This window comes from Phyllobates terribilis, unplaced genomic scaffold, assembly GCF_046119375.1.
Source record: "Phyllobates terribilis strain yellow unplaced genomic scaffold, ASM4611937v1 Scaffold_3__8_contigs__length_932513732, whole genome shotgun sequence".
NCBI lineage: Eukaryota > Metazoa > Chordata > Amphibia > Anura > Dendrobatidae > Phyllobates > Phyllobates terribilis.
In genome coordinates, this window is record NW_027362763.1 from 298,594,320 (window position 1) to 298,608,205 (window position 13,886).

Consider the following 13,886-nt stretch of genomic DNA (forward strand, 5'->3'; position numbering starts at 1 on the left):
AAGTTGATGAGCAGTTTTCGCATTTTTCCAACAAAATTTGCAAAATCAATTTTTTAGGGGCCACATCACATTTAAAATGACTTTGAGGGGCCTGTGTGACAGAAAACATCTTTTTTAAAAACTGCACCCCTCAAAGTGTTCAAAATCACATTCAAGAAGTTTATTATCCTTTTAAATGTTTAACAGGAATTAATGCAATGTGGAAGTAAAAAAAATATATAAAATTTTCCTACAAAACTGTTGCTTTAGCCCCAAATTTTCCACAAGGGTAACAGGAGAAAATTAACCCTGAAATTTGTTGTGCAATTCCTCCTGAGTATGTCGATACCACATATATGGTGAAAAACCTCTGTTTGGGAACACGGCAGGGCTCAGAATGTAAGGAATACCAATTTCTTTTGAAGCGCAAAATTCGCTGGAACAGATAGCGGATACCATGTCGCATTTGCAGAGCCCCTGATGTGCCTAAACAGTGGAAAATCACACACAGGTGATCCCATTTTGGAGGCTATAGCCATCAAGGAATTTAACTACAGTTGTGATAAGCACCTAGAATGCACAGATTCTTCACAGAATTTCACAGAATAACGTTGAAAAAATAAATTTTTCTCACAAAAATGTTGCTTTAACAGGAGAAAATGAACCATACAATTTGTGCAACTTCTCCTGATTACATCGATACCCCATGTGTTGTGAAAAACAACTGTTTGGGAACACAACAGGGATCAGAAAAGAAGGAGCACCATTTAACTTTTGGAGGGTATAATTAGCTGGAATAGATTGCGGACGTCATGACGTGTTTGTAGAGCTACTGATGTGGATAAACAGTGAAAAAAATCCGCAAGTGACCCATTTTGGAAAGTACACCCCTCAATTAATTTATCTAGACATGTGGTGAACACTTTGAATTGGCAGGTGCTTCACAGAATTTTATAACAATGCAGTGTGAAAATAAAAAAAATGACATTTTCCCTCAAAAATGTTGCTTTAGCCGCACATTTTTTATTTTCACAAGGTTCAACAGAAAAAAGCGAATGGTACAATTTGTTACAAAATTTCTCCTGTGTATGTCAATACTAGTGATGAGCGAATTTGTTCAAAATCTGATCTCAAAGGTTAAATTTGGCACGAATGTGGCACATTCAGATTCATGATCGGAAAGGTGAGCATTTTTACTTAAATTAGGGAAAATCGACACCGTTCAGCGAATAAGTGCGGGAACGTGATTCTGGGGAAACTAAATGATTTTTAACAGGTTGGCTAGCATAGTGCTTGTGTATGAAGAGCGGGGGGATGTGCTTGATGATTGAAGAGCCTGGTGAGAGCTCAGAACAGGTCAGATCAGCGGCGCGCTTGTAATCTTTTTTTTTTCCTGTAACTTTAAGTGAAAAAAGCACGGCTAGCCAATCAGAGCGCAGGAAGCATCCACACTGTCCAGACACAAGGGATTCTGCTATTGGCTGCTGAAATCACATTTCCTCTTTATATAAAGAGAGGCCATGTTCTCTCAGCACCATTTTATCCATGTCACTCGTGATAGACGTTGCTCCTGCACCCTGCTCCTGTTTAATGAGTAAGATTAGCTAGATAGATGGGTGCTTGTTTGGTAGTCAGATAGTGTAGATAAGTCGTGTGCTGTGTACCTGTTCAATTGACCTTGCAGCACTTTTTTTTTTCTTGTGCAATTACTGAGATTCAGACAGAAACAGTAGTGCCCATGGCATAGAGATGTGTTGTGCACTGCTTGTATTGTGCTGTTCGCATGAGTATCCCTTCAATCTATTTTTTCAGTTGCTTATGTGATAAAGAAAGCAAGCCCTTGTAGCCCACCCTTTGATTTTGTGGGGTTGAAATTCAGCGGTCTGCAGACTCTGCAGAGCTTCTCAGTGCAGAGCATAAAAACCTTTTTTTTTCATTTGCTAATTTGATAGTGCAAGTTATAGTAGACCACTTTGTCATTTTTTGGTGTGTGAAATTCAGTTGCACAGTAAAAAAATATAGATATTTTCTGTTTCTAGGCAGAGTCCACAAAAGATTTTTTTGTGTCGCAAAAGTGATACACTCTGCTATAAGCCACCTCCTATTTTAGTGCCGTTGAACTTCAGATGTTTTCAAAGTAAAAAAATAGATTTTTTCTGATGCTAGCCAAAGTCCAAAAATAATTTTTTTCTTTTGCAAATGTGTTACAATCTGCTACAACCCCTGGCAAAAATTATGGAATCACCAGGCTCAGAGGATGTTCATTCAGTTGTTTAATGTTGTTGAAAAAAAGCAGATCACAGACATGACAACAAACTAAAGTCAAGTAACTTTAGGGCTTTAAGAAACACTTAAAGAAATCAAGATAAAAAATGTGGTACTCAGTAAGGGTAATTTTTTTCAGACCAAGCAGAGGGAAAAATTATGGAATCACTCAATTCTGAGGAAAAAATTACGGAATCACCCTGCAAATTTTCATTTCCAAAACTAACACCTGCATTAAATTAGATCTGCTCGTTAGTCTGCATCTAAAAAGGAGTGATCACACCTTGGAGAGCTGTTGCACCAAGTGGACTGACATGAATCATGGCTCCAACAGGAGAGATGTCAATTGAAACAAAGGAGTAGGTAAATCATTACGCAATGTTGCAAAAGATGTTGGTTTTTCATAACAAATGAGGAACGGATGGGAGGAAACTGGAGTCAATGTCTGTGACCGAACTGTAAGAAACTGCCTAAAGGAAATGGGATTTACATACAGAAAAGCTAAACTAAAGCCACCATTAACACCTAAACAGAAAAAAACAAGGTTACAATGGGCTAAGGAAAAGCAATTATGGACTGTGGATGACTGGATGAAAGTCATATTCAGTGATGAATCGCGAATCTGCATTGGTCAAGGTGATGATGCTGGAACTTTTGTTTGGTGTCGTTCCAATGAGATTTATAAACATGACTTCATGAAGAAAACATGCAAATTTCCACAGTCATTGATGATATGGGGCTGCATGTCAGGTAAAGGCACTGGGGAGATGGCTGTCATTACATCTTCAATAAATGCCCAAGTTTACATTGATATTTTGGACAGTTTTCTTATCCCATCAATTGAAAGGATATTTGAGGATGATGACATCATTTTTCAAGATGATAATGCATCCTGCCATAGAGCAAAAACTGTGAAAACATTCCATGAAAGAAGACACATAAGGTCAATGTCATGGCCAGCAAATAGTCCGGATCTCAATCCAATTGAAAATCTTTGGTGGAAGTTGAAGAAAATGGTCCATGACAAGGCTCCAACCTGCAAAGCTGATCTCGCAACAGCAATCAGAGAAAGTTGGAGCCAGATTGATGAAGAATACTGTTTGTCACTCATTAAGTCCATGCCTCAGAGACTGCAAGCTGTTATTAAAGCCAGAGGTGGTGCAACAAAATACTCGTGATATATTGGAGTGTTCTTTTGTGTGTTTGTTTTTCATGATTCCATAATTTTTTCCTCAGAATTGAGTGATTCCATAATTTTTTCCCTCTCCTTGGTCTGAAAAAAATTACCCTTACTGAGTACCACATTTTTAATCCTTATTTCTTTTAGTGTTTTTAAAGCCCTAAGTTTGCCATTTGAAATTACTTTAGTTTTGTGCCATGTCTGTGATCTGTTTTTTTTTCAACAACATTAAACAACAGAATGAACATCCTCCAAGCCTGGTGATTCCATAATTTTTGCCAAGGGTTGTATAAGCCACCTAGTCCTTTAGTGATGGTGAAATTCAGCTGTATTCAGAGCTTATGCAAAGTAAAAAAATAAATTTTTTCCTGTTCCTAACGTGATACAGCAGGCTAGATGTGAGTTTGAAATATCTTGGCGCATATATTCTATGTTATACAGGGCTCATCCACAGTAAAAAAAAATACTTTCTTCTGTTCCTAATGTGATACAGCAGGGGACATCTCAGTTTGAAATTGTTCGTAGCATATATCCTATGTTTTACAGGCCTCATCCACAGTAAAAGAAAATACTTTCTTCTATACCTAACGTTATACAGCACAGGACATCTCAGTTTGAAATAGTTTGGAGAATATCTCGTATGTTATACAGGCATCATCCATAGTAAAAAAAATACTTTGTTTGGCTCCTAACGTTATACAGTAGGGGACATCTCAGTTTGAAATAGTTTGAAGAATATCTCATATGTTATACAGGTCTCATTCACAGTAAAAAAAATTCTTTGGTCGGTTCCTAGCATTATACAGCAGAGAACATCTGAGTTTGAAATAGTTTGGAGAATATCTTGTATGTTATACAGGCCTCATCCATACGAAAAACATAGTTTGTTTTGTTCCTAACGTTATACAGCAGGGGACATTTCAGTTTGAAATAGTTTGGGGATTATCTCGTATGTTATACAGGTCTCATCCACAATAAAAAAAATACTTTCTTCTGTTTCTAATGTGATACAGTGGGGTACATTTCAGTTTGAAATTGTTTGTAGCATATCTCCTATGTTAAAAAGGCCTCATCCACACTAAAAAAATACTTTCTTCTGTTACTAAAGTTATACACTAGTGGACATCTCAGGGTGCCAAAGGAGGGTGGTTTACTGCGATCGAGGGGGGTTGGTGATACCAAAAAAACTATTAGTGAAGGTGCAAGAGGCGAGGAAGAAATGGAAGAGGAAGAGGTGATGGGCGAGCAACAGTTAGAACATGAAGAAGATAATCATCCCCTCTCTGTTCGTGTTTGGCAGGAGGGGACGGAGGAAACAAGCATCAGAATTACCCAGTCACCAACACAGCATGGGCTTGAACCTCATGGGAGAGCCCAACATAAGAGTGGCTTCTTGCTGCACTATCTGCAACATGATCCTCTTATAGTTATGATTCCAAATAGTGCTGACTACTGGGTTGCCACTCTGTTACATAGACGTTGTAAGAGTAAATTTTGCCAGATACTTCCCGCCCTGGAAAGGGACCCGCAAATGCTGGAGTATCGAAACACGCTTTTACACAACTTTAAGATAGGTTTTCCCCAAGTCAGCAGAGAGGCACACAGAGTGCATCACAGCTGTACACTTCCAACCTCCTGTATGTCAATTCGTCAACGACAAAATATCAGCAATAGTGTAAGTGGCAGAAGCAATTTCTGTGAGTCCTTTCACACATTTTTTAGAAGAGCTTGTGCACCAGCACAATAGAGTACATGTCTGACATGTGGTAAACGACTGGAGAGGTTGGTGCACTCCTGATTGAATCTCCATCTGCTGGATTGGCTGTACTGGAAGAGGTGTCATTCCTAATTCTACTATTTCTACTGTAGTGAAATTGATGCCACTTCGCTGGTGTCTGCCACAAATTTTTGTAAATGTGGAGAATCCTGATTGGGTCTCCATCTACTGGGTTGGCTGTAGTGGAAGTGGAGTCTGTCCCCATTATGCTAATTCAAATCTACTGAAATTGATGCCACTTCCGTGGTGTCAGGCCCTAATTTTTTAAATATGAACACTCCTGGTTGGGTCTCCTTTTGCTGGGATAGCTGTAGTGGAAGATGTTTTGGTCTCAGTTATAATAATTATACTCTAGTTAAATAAATTTTTTGGTGCATATATTGTTCACCACACAGGGGTACACAAACATGATAAACTCAAAATTGGTTTTCAATAAACAACCATCAGCTGCCCCATCAAACGCATATGCTGCTTTTTCCTCCTCCTCTGTTACCGTGATCAGTTTCGTCACGCAGGTCTCCCACCGCAGAACCTCAGGTTGCATACCTGCTCCAGTCAGGCTGAGTGAGAGCCCCTCAGCTCTAATGGAAGCAGACATGCCTGCTGTGTTTGTTTCACCAAGCACACCACATGTTTCTCAATCCACCGTAACATCTTCACCTGCACCTCACTCACGGTCCACCAGTTTGTCCAGTTCACCATACTCCGCCCTCTCTCAGCACTGCAGCCAGCCCTCGATCCCGCAGTTATGGTCAAGTAAAAAATTGTTTCCTCCTACACATGACAAAGCTAAGAGGTTGAACTCCACCATCTCCAATCTGTTGGTCAAGGAAATGGTGGTCTTAGGCCCTAATTTTTTTTAAATGTGAACAGTCCTGATTGAGTCTCCATCTATTGGGTTGGCTGTAGTGGAAGAGGTTTCGGTCTCCATTAAACTAATTCTACTCTGGTTAAATTGATGCCACTTTGGTGGTTTTAGGCCTTAATTTTTTGAAATGTGGAGAATCCTGATTGGGTCTCCATCTATTGGGTTGGCTGTAGTGGAAGAAGCGTACTTCATAATTCTACAATTTCTACTGTACTAAAATTGATGCCACTTTGCTGGTGTCTTCCACTAATTTTTGGAAATGTGGAGAATCCTGATAGGGACTCCATCTACTGGTTTGGCTATAGTGGAAAAGGTGTCTGTCCCCATTATACTTCTTCTAATCTACTGAAATTGATACCACTTCGGTGGTGTCTGCCACTAATATTTGGAAATGTGGAGAATCCTGATTGGGTCTCTATCTATTGAGTTGGCTGTAGTGGAAGAGGCGTCATTCCTAATTCTATCACGCTGTCAGTGACGTGCATGAGGTGAGCTGAGTTCATTGGACATGAACTCGGCTCATCTGGATGCCATCACAGCCAGACACTGAGGAGCTTCACTGAGGAGCCTCTCAGTGTCTGCGGCATGGCAAGCTGGATTGCAGCGTTCTGCTGCGCTCCAGCCTGTCAACTCAATGTAGCAGAGCTGAAGCTGTCCTGGTAACCATGGAAAGGTATGAGGTTGGTTTATTATTTTATTTTTATTGCAGGAGATCATTGGCTTCAGCTGGAATGGGTGGTACGGTAAGTAGGGTTTAATTTAGAACATTAAAGGAATGTGTCTTTATTTCAATTAAAGGACTTTATTCTGGGTGTTTGTGTTTTTTTTAACTTTGACTATGAGGTTAGTAATTACTAACCTTGGCTTGATGTCAGCTGGCATTATAAGCTGACATCAACCCCAACCCTATTACCCCACTGTCACCGCTACAGGGCAGTGGGAAGAGCGAGGCTAAGCGCCAGAATGGATGTGCCATTTCTGGGGCGGCTGACGGCTGGTGTTTCTAGCCTGGGAGGGGGCCAATATTCATGGCACCCTTCCTGGGCTATTAATATCAGCCCCCAGCTGTCTGCCTAGCCTTTGCTAGCTATTAAAATAGGGGGGACCCCACGTAATTTTTTTGGGGGTCCCCCATTTTAATAGCTAGTAAAGGCTAGGTATTCAGCTGAGGGCTGATATTAGTAAACTGGGAAGCTCTGTGGGTATTATCCCCTTTCCAGGCATCAAACATCTGCCCCAGCTGTCTGCTTAACCTCCACTAGAGACTAAAATTACGGGGAACACCACGCCAATTTTTTTTTAAGAAATCCTTTATTTTAACACTAAATGACAAGTATAGTAACCAACACTGTCACTGTACTTATTATATATGTGACTGACATGTTTCTATCTATCTAATCTATGTGTGATGCTCTGTTCTTTCTATTCTAAATTGTTGAGTACCGATGATGAATTGCCGGCCGGGTTTTTTAAAGAGAGGGGTGCATGAAAACACTAATATTTTTTTTAATAAATCCTTTATTTTAACACTAAATGACAAGTACAGTAACCAACACTGTAACTGTACTTAAGATATATGTGAGTGACATGTTTTTATCTATCTAATCTATGTGTGAATCTCTATTCTTTCTGTTCTAAATTGTGGGAAAACCAGTGTATGCCGCTGCTGAACTGCCGGCCGGCTTTTTTAAAGAGAAGGGTGCATGAAAATCGGAAGGCACTAGTGTGTTCCAAGTGCCCTGCTATGTTTTTCATGCACCCTCCTATATACCCTGCCTGCCTGTCTGCCTATATATTCTGCCTGCCTGACGATTAATTGAGCACTGTTCCCATCGATTTGGGCAATTTTTGACCTTCTGCAGACCGCCGTGGGGGACCGCCAGAAAATGCTCGAGTTTCCCATATCCTTACATTGGGCTCATTGCTCGGGTCGAGCTCCCGAGTATCACGATGTGCTCGGCCCGAGCTTCGAGTACCCGAGCACTTTAGTGCTTGCTCATCACTACTGTTAATCAATGTTAATAGACAGTTTAAGTGTAGAGTGGGTGGGGGGAGGGGCAGGGGATGGATCTCTGCAGAAATAATGCCGATCTCCTTTTTTTTTTTTCCCGCATTTACAGTGGCGCGGTGCAGTCTGTCAGCCTATCAGCAGCGCACACACGCAGCGAAGTGCTTTTTTTTTTCACACAAGCAAGGGCATGTGTCATTGACTGTGCATGTCACATGTCCATGCCTTATAAGACCCATCCATTTTCCCCATCGCCACCATTTTCTCACTGCTGCAGCTGAGTGTTAGATGGCACCGCTGGTGCTGTGGGCGCTATACAGTATAACTGTGTGAATTGTGAGCGAATTTCCAGTTACATAGAGAGATAGGTTTAGGGAGTAGGGACTAGTTCAAATTGCAGCCCTTTTGAGGGCTAGGTTACTGCAGTTCATAGCACTTTTGCCAGGCTGGTCGGTGCTAATTCTGATCAAGTGTTTTTCACAGCATTTGGCAAATTGTAGCTCAGCCAATCCTTTTGGGCCTGTAGCAGTGTCTGTTAGTCATTGGAGTAGCCTATCTGTGTTGCAAGCTACACCACCTGTGTATCTAATACGAATTTTTTACTGCATCTAAGCCAGCCAATCCTTTTGGGCCTGTAGCAGTGTCTGGAAGTCAGTGGAGTAGCCCATCTGAAGCAAGCTACACCACCTGTGTACCTAATAATTTTTTACTGCATCTAACCCAGTAAATCCTTTTGGACATAGCAGCAGTGTCTCGTAGTCAGTGGAGTAGCCCACCTGTGAAGGAAGCTACACAGCCTGTGCATCTAATTCTAATTTTTTACAGCATCTAACACAGGAAATCTTTTTGGGCTTAGAAGCAGCGTGTGGTAGTCAGCAGAGTAGCCCACCTGTGAAGGAAGCTACACCCCCTGTGTATCTAATTCTAATTTTTTACTGCATCTAACCAAGGAAATCTTTTTGGGCCTAGTAGCAGTGTATGGTAGTCAGCGGAGTAGCCCACCTGTGAAGGAAGCTACAACGCCTGTGTATCTAATTCTAAATTTTTACTGCATCAAACCAAGGAAATCTTTTTGGGCCTAGTAGCAGTGCCTGGTAGTCAGCGGAGTAGCCCACGTGTGAAGGAAGCTACACCGCCTGTGTATCTATTTCTAATTTTTTACTGCATCTAACCCAGGAAATCTTTTAGGGTCTAGTAGCAGTGTGTGGTAGTCAGCGGAGTAGCCCACCTGTGAAGGAAGCTACACCGCCTGTGTATCTAATTCTAATTTTTTACTGCATCTAACCCAGGAAATCTTTTTGGGCCTAGTAGCAGTGTGTGGTAGTCAGCGGAGTAGCCCACCTGTGAAGGAAGCTTCACCACCTGTGTATCTAATTCTAATTTTTTACTGCATCCTACCCAAGAAATCCTTTTGGGCCTAGTAGCAGTGTCTGGTAGTCAGTGGAGTAGCCCATATGAAGCAAGTTACACCACCTTTGTATCTAATAACAATTTTTTGTTGCATCTAAAACAGTAAATCCTTTTTTGATTAGTAGCAGTGTCTGTTAGTCATTGGAGTAGCCTATCTGTGTTGCAAGCTACACCACCTCTGTGTCTAATACCAATTTTTTACTGCATCTAACCCAGTAAATCCTTTTGGGCATAGTAGCAGTGTCTCGTAGTCAGCGGAGTAGCCCACCTGTGAAGGAAGCTACGCCGCCTGTGTATTTAATTCTAATTTTTTACTGCATCTAACCCAGGAAATCTTTTTGGGCCTAGTAGCAGTGTGTGGTAGTCCGCGGAGTAGCCCACCTGTGAAGGAAGCTACACCGCCTGTGTATCTAATTCTAATTTTTTACTGCATCTAACCAAGGAAATCTTTTTGGGCCTAGTAGCAGTGTGTGCTAGTCAGCGGAGTAGCCCACCTGTGAAGGAAGCTACACCGCCTGTGTATCTAATTCTAGTTTTTTACTGCATCTAACCCAGGGAATCCTTTTGAGCCTAGTAGCAGTGTCTGGTAGTCAGCGGAGTAGCCCATCTGAAGCAAGCTACACCACCTGTGTATCTAATAACAATTTTAACTGCATCTAACCCAGTAAATCCTTTTGAGCATAGCAGCAGTGTCTCGAAGTCAGCGGAGTATCCCACCTGTGAAGGAAGCTATACCGCCTGTGTATCTAATTCTAATTTTTTACTGCATCTAACCCAGGAAATCTTTTTGGGCCTAGTAGCAGTGTCTGGTAGTCAGCGGAGTTGCCCACCTGTGAAGGAAGCTACACCGCCTGTGTATCTAATTCTAAATTTTTACTGCATCTAACCCAGGAAATCTTTTAGGCCTAGTAGCAGTGTCCGGAAGTCAGCGGAGTAGCCCTACTGTGAAGGAAGCTACACCACCTGTGTATCTAATTCTAGGTTTTTACTGCATCTAACCCAGGAAATCCTATTGGGCCTAGAAGCAATGTCCGGTAGTCAGTGGAGTAGCCCATCTGAAGCAAGCTACACCACCTGTTTATCTAATAATAATTTTTTACTGCATCTAACCCTGTAAATCCTTTTGGGCATAGTAGCAGTATCTCGCAGTCAGCGGAGTAGCCCACCTGTGAAGGAAGCTACACCGCCTGTGTATCTAATTCTAATTTTTTACTGCATCTAACCAAGGAAATATTTTTGGACCTAGTAGCAGTGTGTGCTAGTCAGCGGAGTAGCCCACCTGTGAAGGAAGCTTCACCGCCTGTGTATCTAATTCTAGTTTTTTACTGCATCTAACCCAGGAAATCCTTTTGGGCCTAGTAGCAGTGTCTGGTAGTCAGTGGAGTAGCCCATCTGAAGAAAGCTACACCACCTGTGTATCTAATAACAATTTTTTACTGCATCTAACCAAGTAAATCATTTTGAGCACAGCAGCAGTGTCTCGTAGTCAGCGGAGTAGCCCACCTGTGAAGGAAGCTAAACCGCCTGTGCATCTAATTCTAATTTTTTACTGCATCTAACCCAGGAATTCTTTTTGGGCCTAGTAGCAGTGTCTGTTAGTCAGCGGAGTAGCCATCCTGTGAAGGAAACTACACCGCCTGTTTATTTAATTCTAGTTTTTTACTGCATCTAACCCAGGATATCCTTTTGGGCCAAGTAGCAATGTCTGGTAGTCAGCGGAGTTGCCCACCTGTGACGGAAGCTACACCGCCTGTGTATCTAATTCTAAATTTTTACCGCATCTAACCCAGGAAATCTTTTTGGGCCTAGTAACAGTGTCTGGTAGTCAGCGGAGTAGCCCTCCTGTGAAGGAAGCTACACCGCCTGTTTATCTAATTCTATTTTTTTACTGCATCTAACCCAGGAAATCCTTTTGGGCCTAGAAGCAATGTCTGGTAGTCAGTGGAGTAGCCCATCTGAAGCAAGCTACACCACCTGTTTATCTAATAACAATTTTTTACTGCATCTAACCCACTAAATCCTTTTGGGCATAGTAGCAGTGTCTCACAGTCAGCGGAGTAGCCCACCTGTGAAGGAAGCTACACCGCCTGTGTATCTAATAAAATTGTTTCACTGCATCTAACCCAGCCAATCCTTTTGGGCTAGTACCATGGTTAGGCCACTCAGCTCTGCTCGGTTTCCATCCATTGTTTGTTGTGCAAACAACTACAGAGTTGCCAATTAGTTAACCACCAAAATGAGTGGCAAAAGGCCTGCTGCTGGTGGAAAGGGGAATAGGCATGTTGGAAAGGGAAAAAAAGGTTGTATCCGTGGGGTAGGTGGTAAAGCAACAGTAACATCTGCAGAAGAAAGACCATCTTCCAGCCAAACTAAGATATCAAGTGCTCCTTCAATTGGGCTCTCCTCCACCTCAACTTCAACATCACAAATACTGAAGTCCTCAGAGGTGTCACGCCAATCGCACTTGCTTCCTCACAGCTCCCAAGTCTCCAGCTGCCCGTCTGAGTATGGAGTAACACAGATGGTTGAGTCTGCTGAGCTGTTTACTCATACTATAGCCTGGGAATCAGAGGTCTGCTCCAGAGCTTCTGTGAATCCAGACGAGGAAATGATCTGCACTGATGCACAGAATGTTTATGAGTCGGATCCAGGCCCAGATGAAGAAGGTTCTGAGCATAATGTAGACCCTCGTTCCCAAACTGTAACTCCTGTTGTTGGAGACAATGAGGAAGACGATGATGAGACTCAGATACCTGATTGGAGCGACAACTTGACTTTTCGGTCAGGGCAGGAAGAGATTGGCTCTGCTCTGAGGACGACGTGTGTGAGAACACACAGCGTGATGATGACGAGGTTGGAGATCCCACTTACTGTAAACCCACAGTCAGCCAGTCACTGAGGTCAGCAGAGGAGGTGGAGGAGGATGCTAGTGACGACGAGGTTAGGTTGCGCCTTCCTGGACAGAGACGGAGTACTGGAAGCATGTCAACAGCTGCATCCTCAACCACAACTCTGCCTCTGACCACAAGTCGTGGTGGCTCTTCAGGTCGCATGGGCTCTAAACCTTGCATAGCCTGGGCATTTTTTGAGATCGCAAAGGATGACCCAACTCATGTTATCTGTAACATTTGTCACCAAAAGCTAAGTAGAGGCCAAAAAATCCATTGTTTGAGTACTTCATGCATGAACCGTCACATGGATATGAAGCATAAGTTGCAGTGGGAAGCTCACTGTGCTACAATGCGGCCTAGCGGGCCGGGCCAACCACCGTCTGCCTCATCTTGTGCATCCACGGCCTTTTCATCCTCTGTAAATGGGGGTGCAGCAGTCACACATGTTTTTGGACGCAGACCTGCCACCTCTTTACTCGCAACAGCCAGTGTGATTGGAGGTCGTCATTTCATTTGGAAGTGGAAACACCTGCTGATGTTGAGCGCTCTCCAACATCAAGAACACCACCTTTGGATCAAGGCAACATAACATATCCACCTGCATCATCCTCACAGACCGGCAGTTTGCCGGGAACACCCTACTAAACCCCGTCTAAGCACAACAGCCAGCCCTTGGTCCCTCAGGTGTGGACAAGTAAAAGACATTTCACCACAGACACTTGGACGAGTAGGCATGGACAGAGGGGTTACATGTCGCTGACAGGGCACTGGGTAACTATGGTGACAGCAGGACAAGGGGCTGCTGTCCAAGTCTTGCCGTCCCCACGAGTTGTGCACCAATCCTCTTATCTAGAAGTTCCTCCACTGCTTCTGCCTCCTCAACCTATTCTCGGTCCTCCACCTGCACCCAAAGCCTGTCTGGAAATGCCTCCTGCATTCTAATTGCGCAGAAGGAATCCTGCACACCTCCTTACTATGCTGGCAACAGGGCTCAACGGCATCAGGTGGTGTTTACTTTAAAATGTCTGGGAAATGTGAGTAACACAGCTGAGGTGTTGTGGTCTGCTCTGGAGACCGAGATTCATGAATGGCTGTCTCCACCGAACCTGCAGCCTGCGACAATGCTGCAAACCTTGGTGCGGCCCTTCACCGAGGCAATGTCAATGCCTTGTATGACTCACGTGTTGAACCTGGTTGTCCAGCAATTTTTAGCCCTCTATCCCGGACTAGATGACCTTCTGCAGAGGGCACGGTCGCTGTGTGCTCACTTCCGCCATTCGCATCCCGCAGCTCAACGACTTACAACTCTACAGAAGTCACTGGGCCTGCCTGTTCACCGGTTGAAATGCGATGTGCCGACACGATGGAATTCAACTCTGCACATGTTGCAGCGACTGTGGCAGCACCGATGAGCCCTGGTGCAATACGTTATGATGTATAGGCTTGGCCAACGAGATCCAGAGGTGGGGCAAATCACGCTGCAGGAGTGGACTTAGATGAGTGACCTA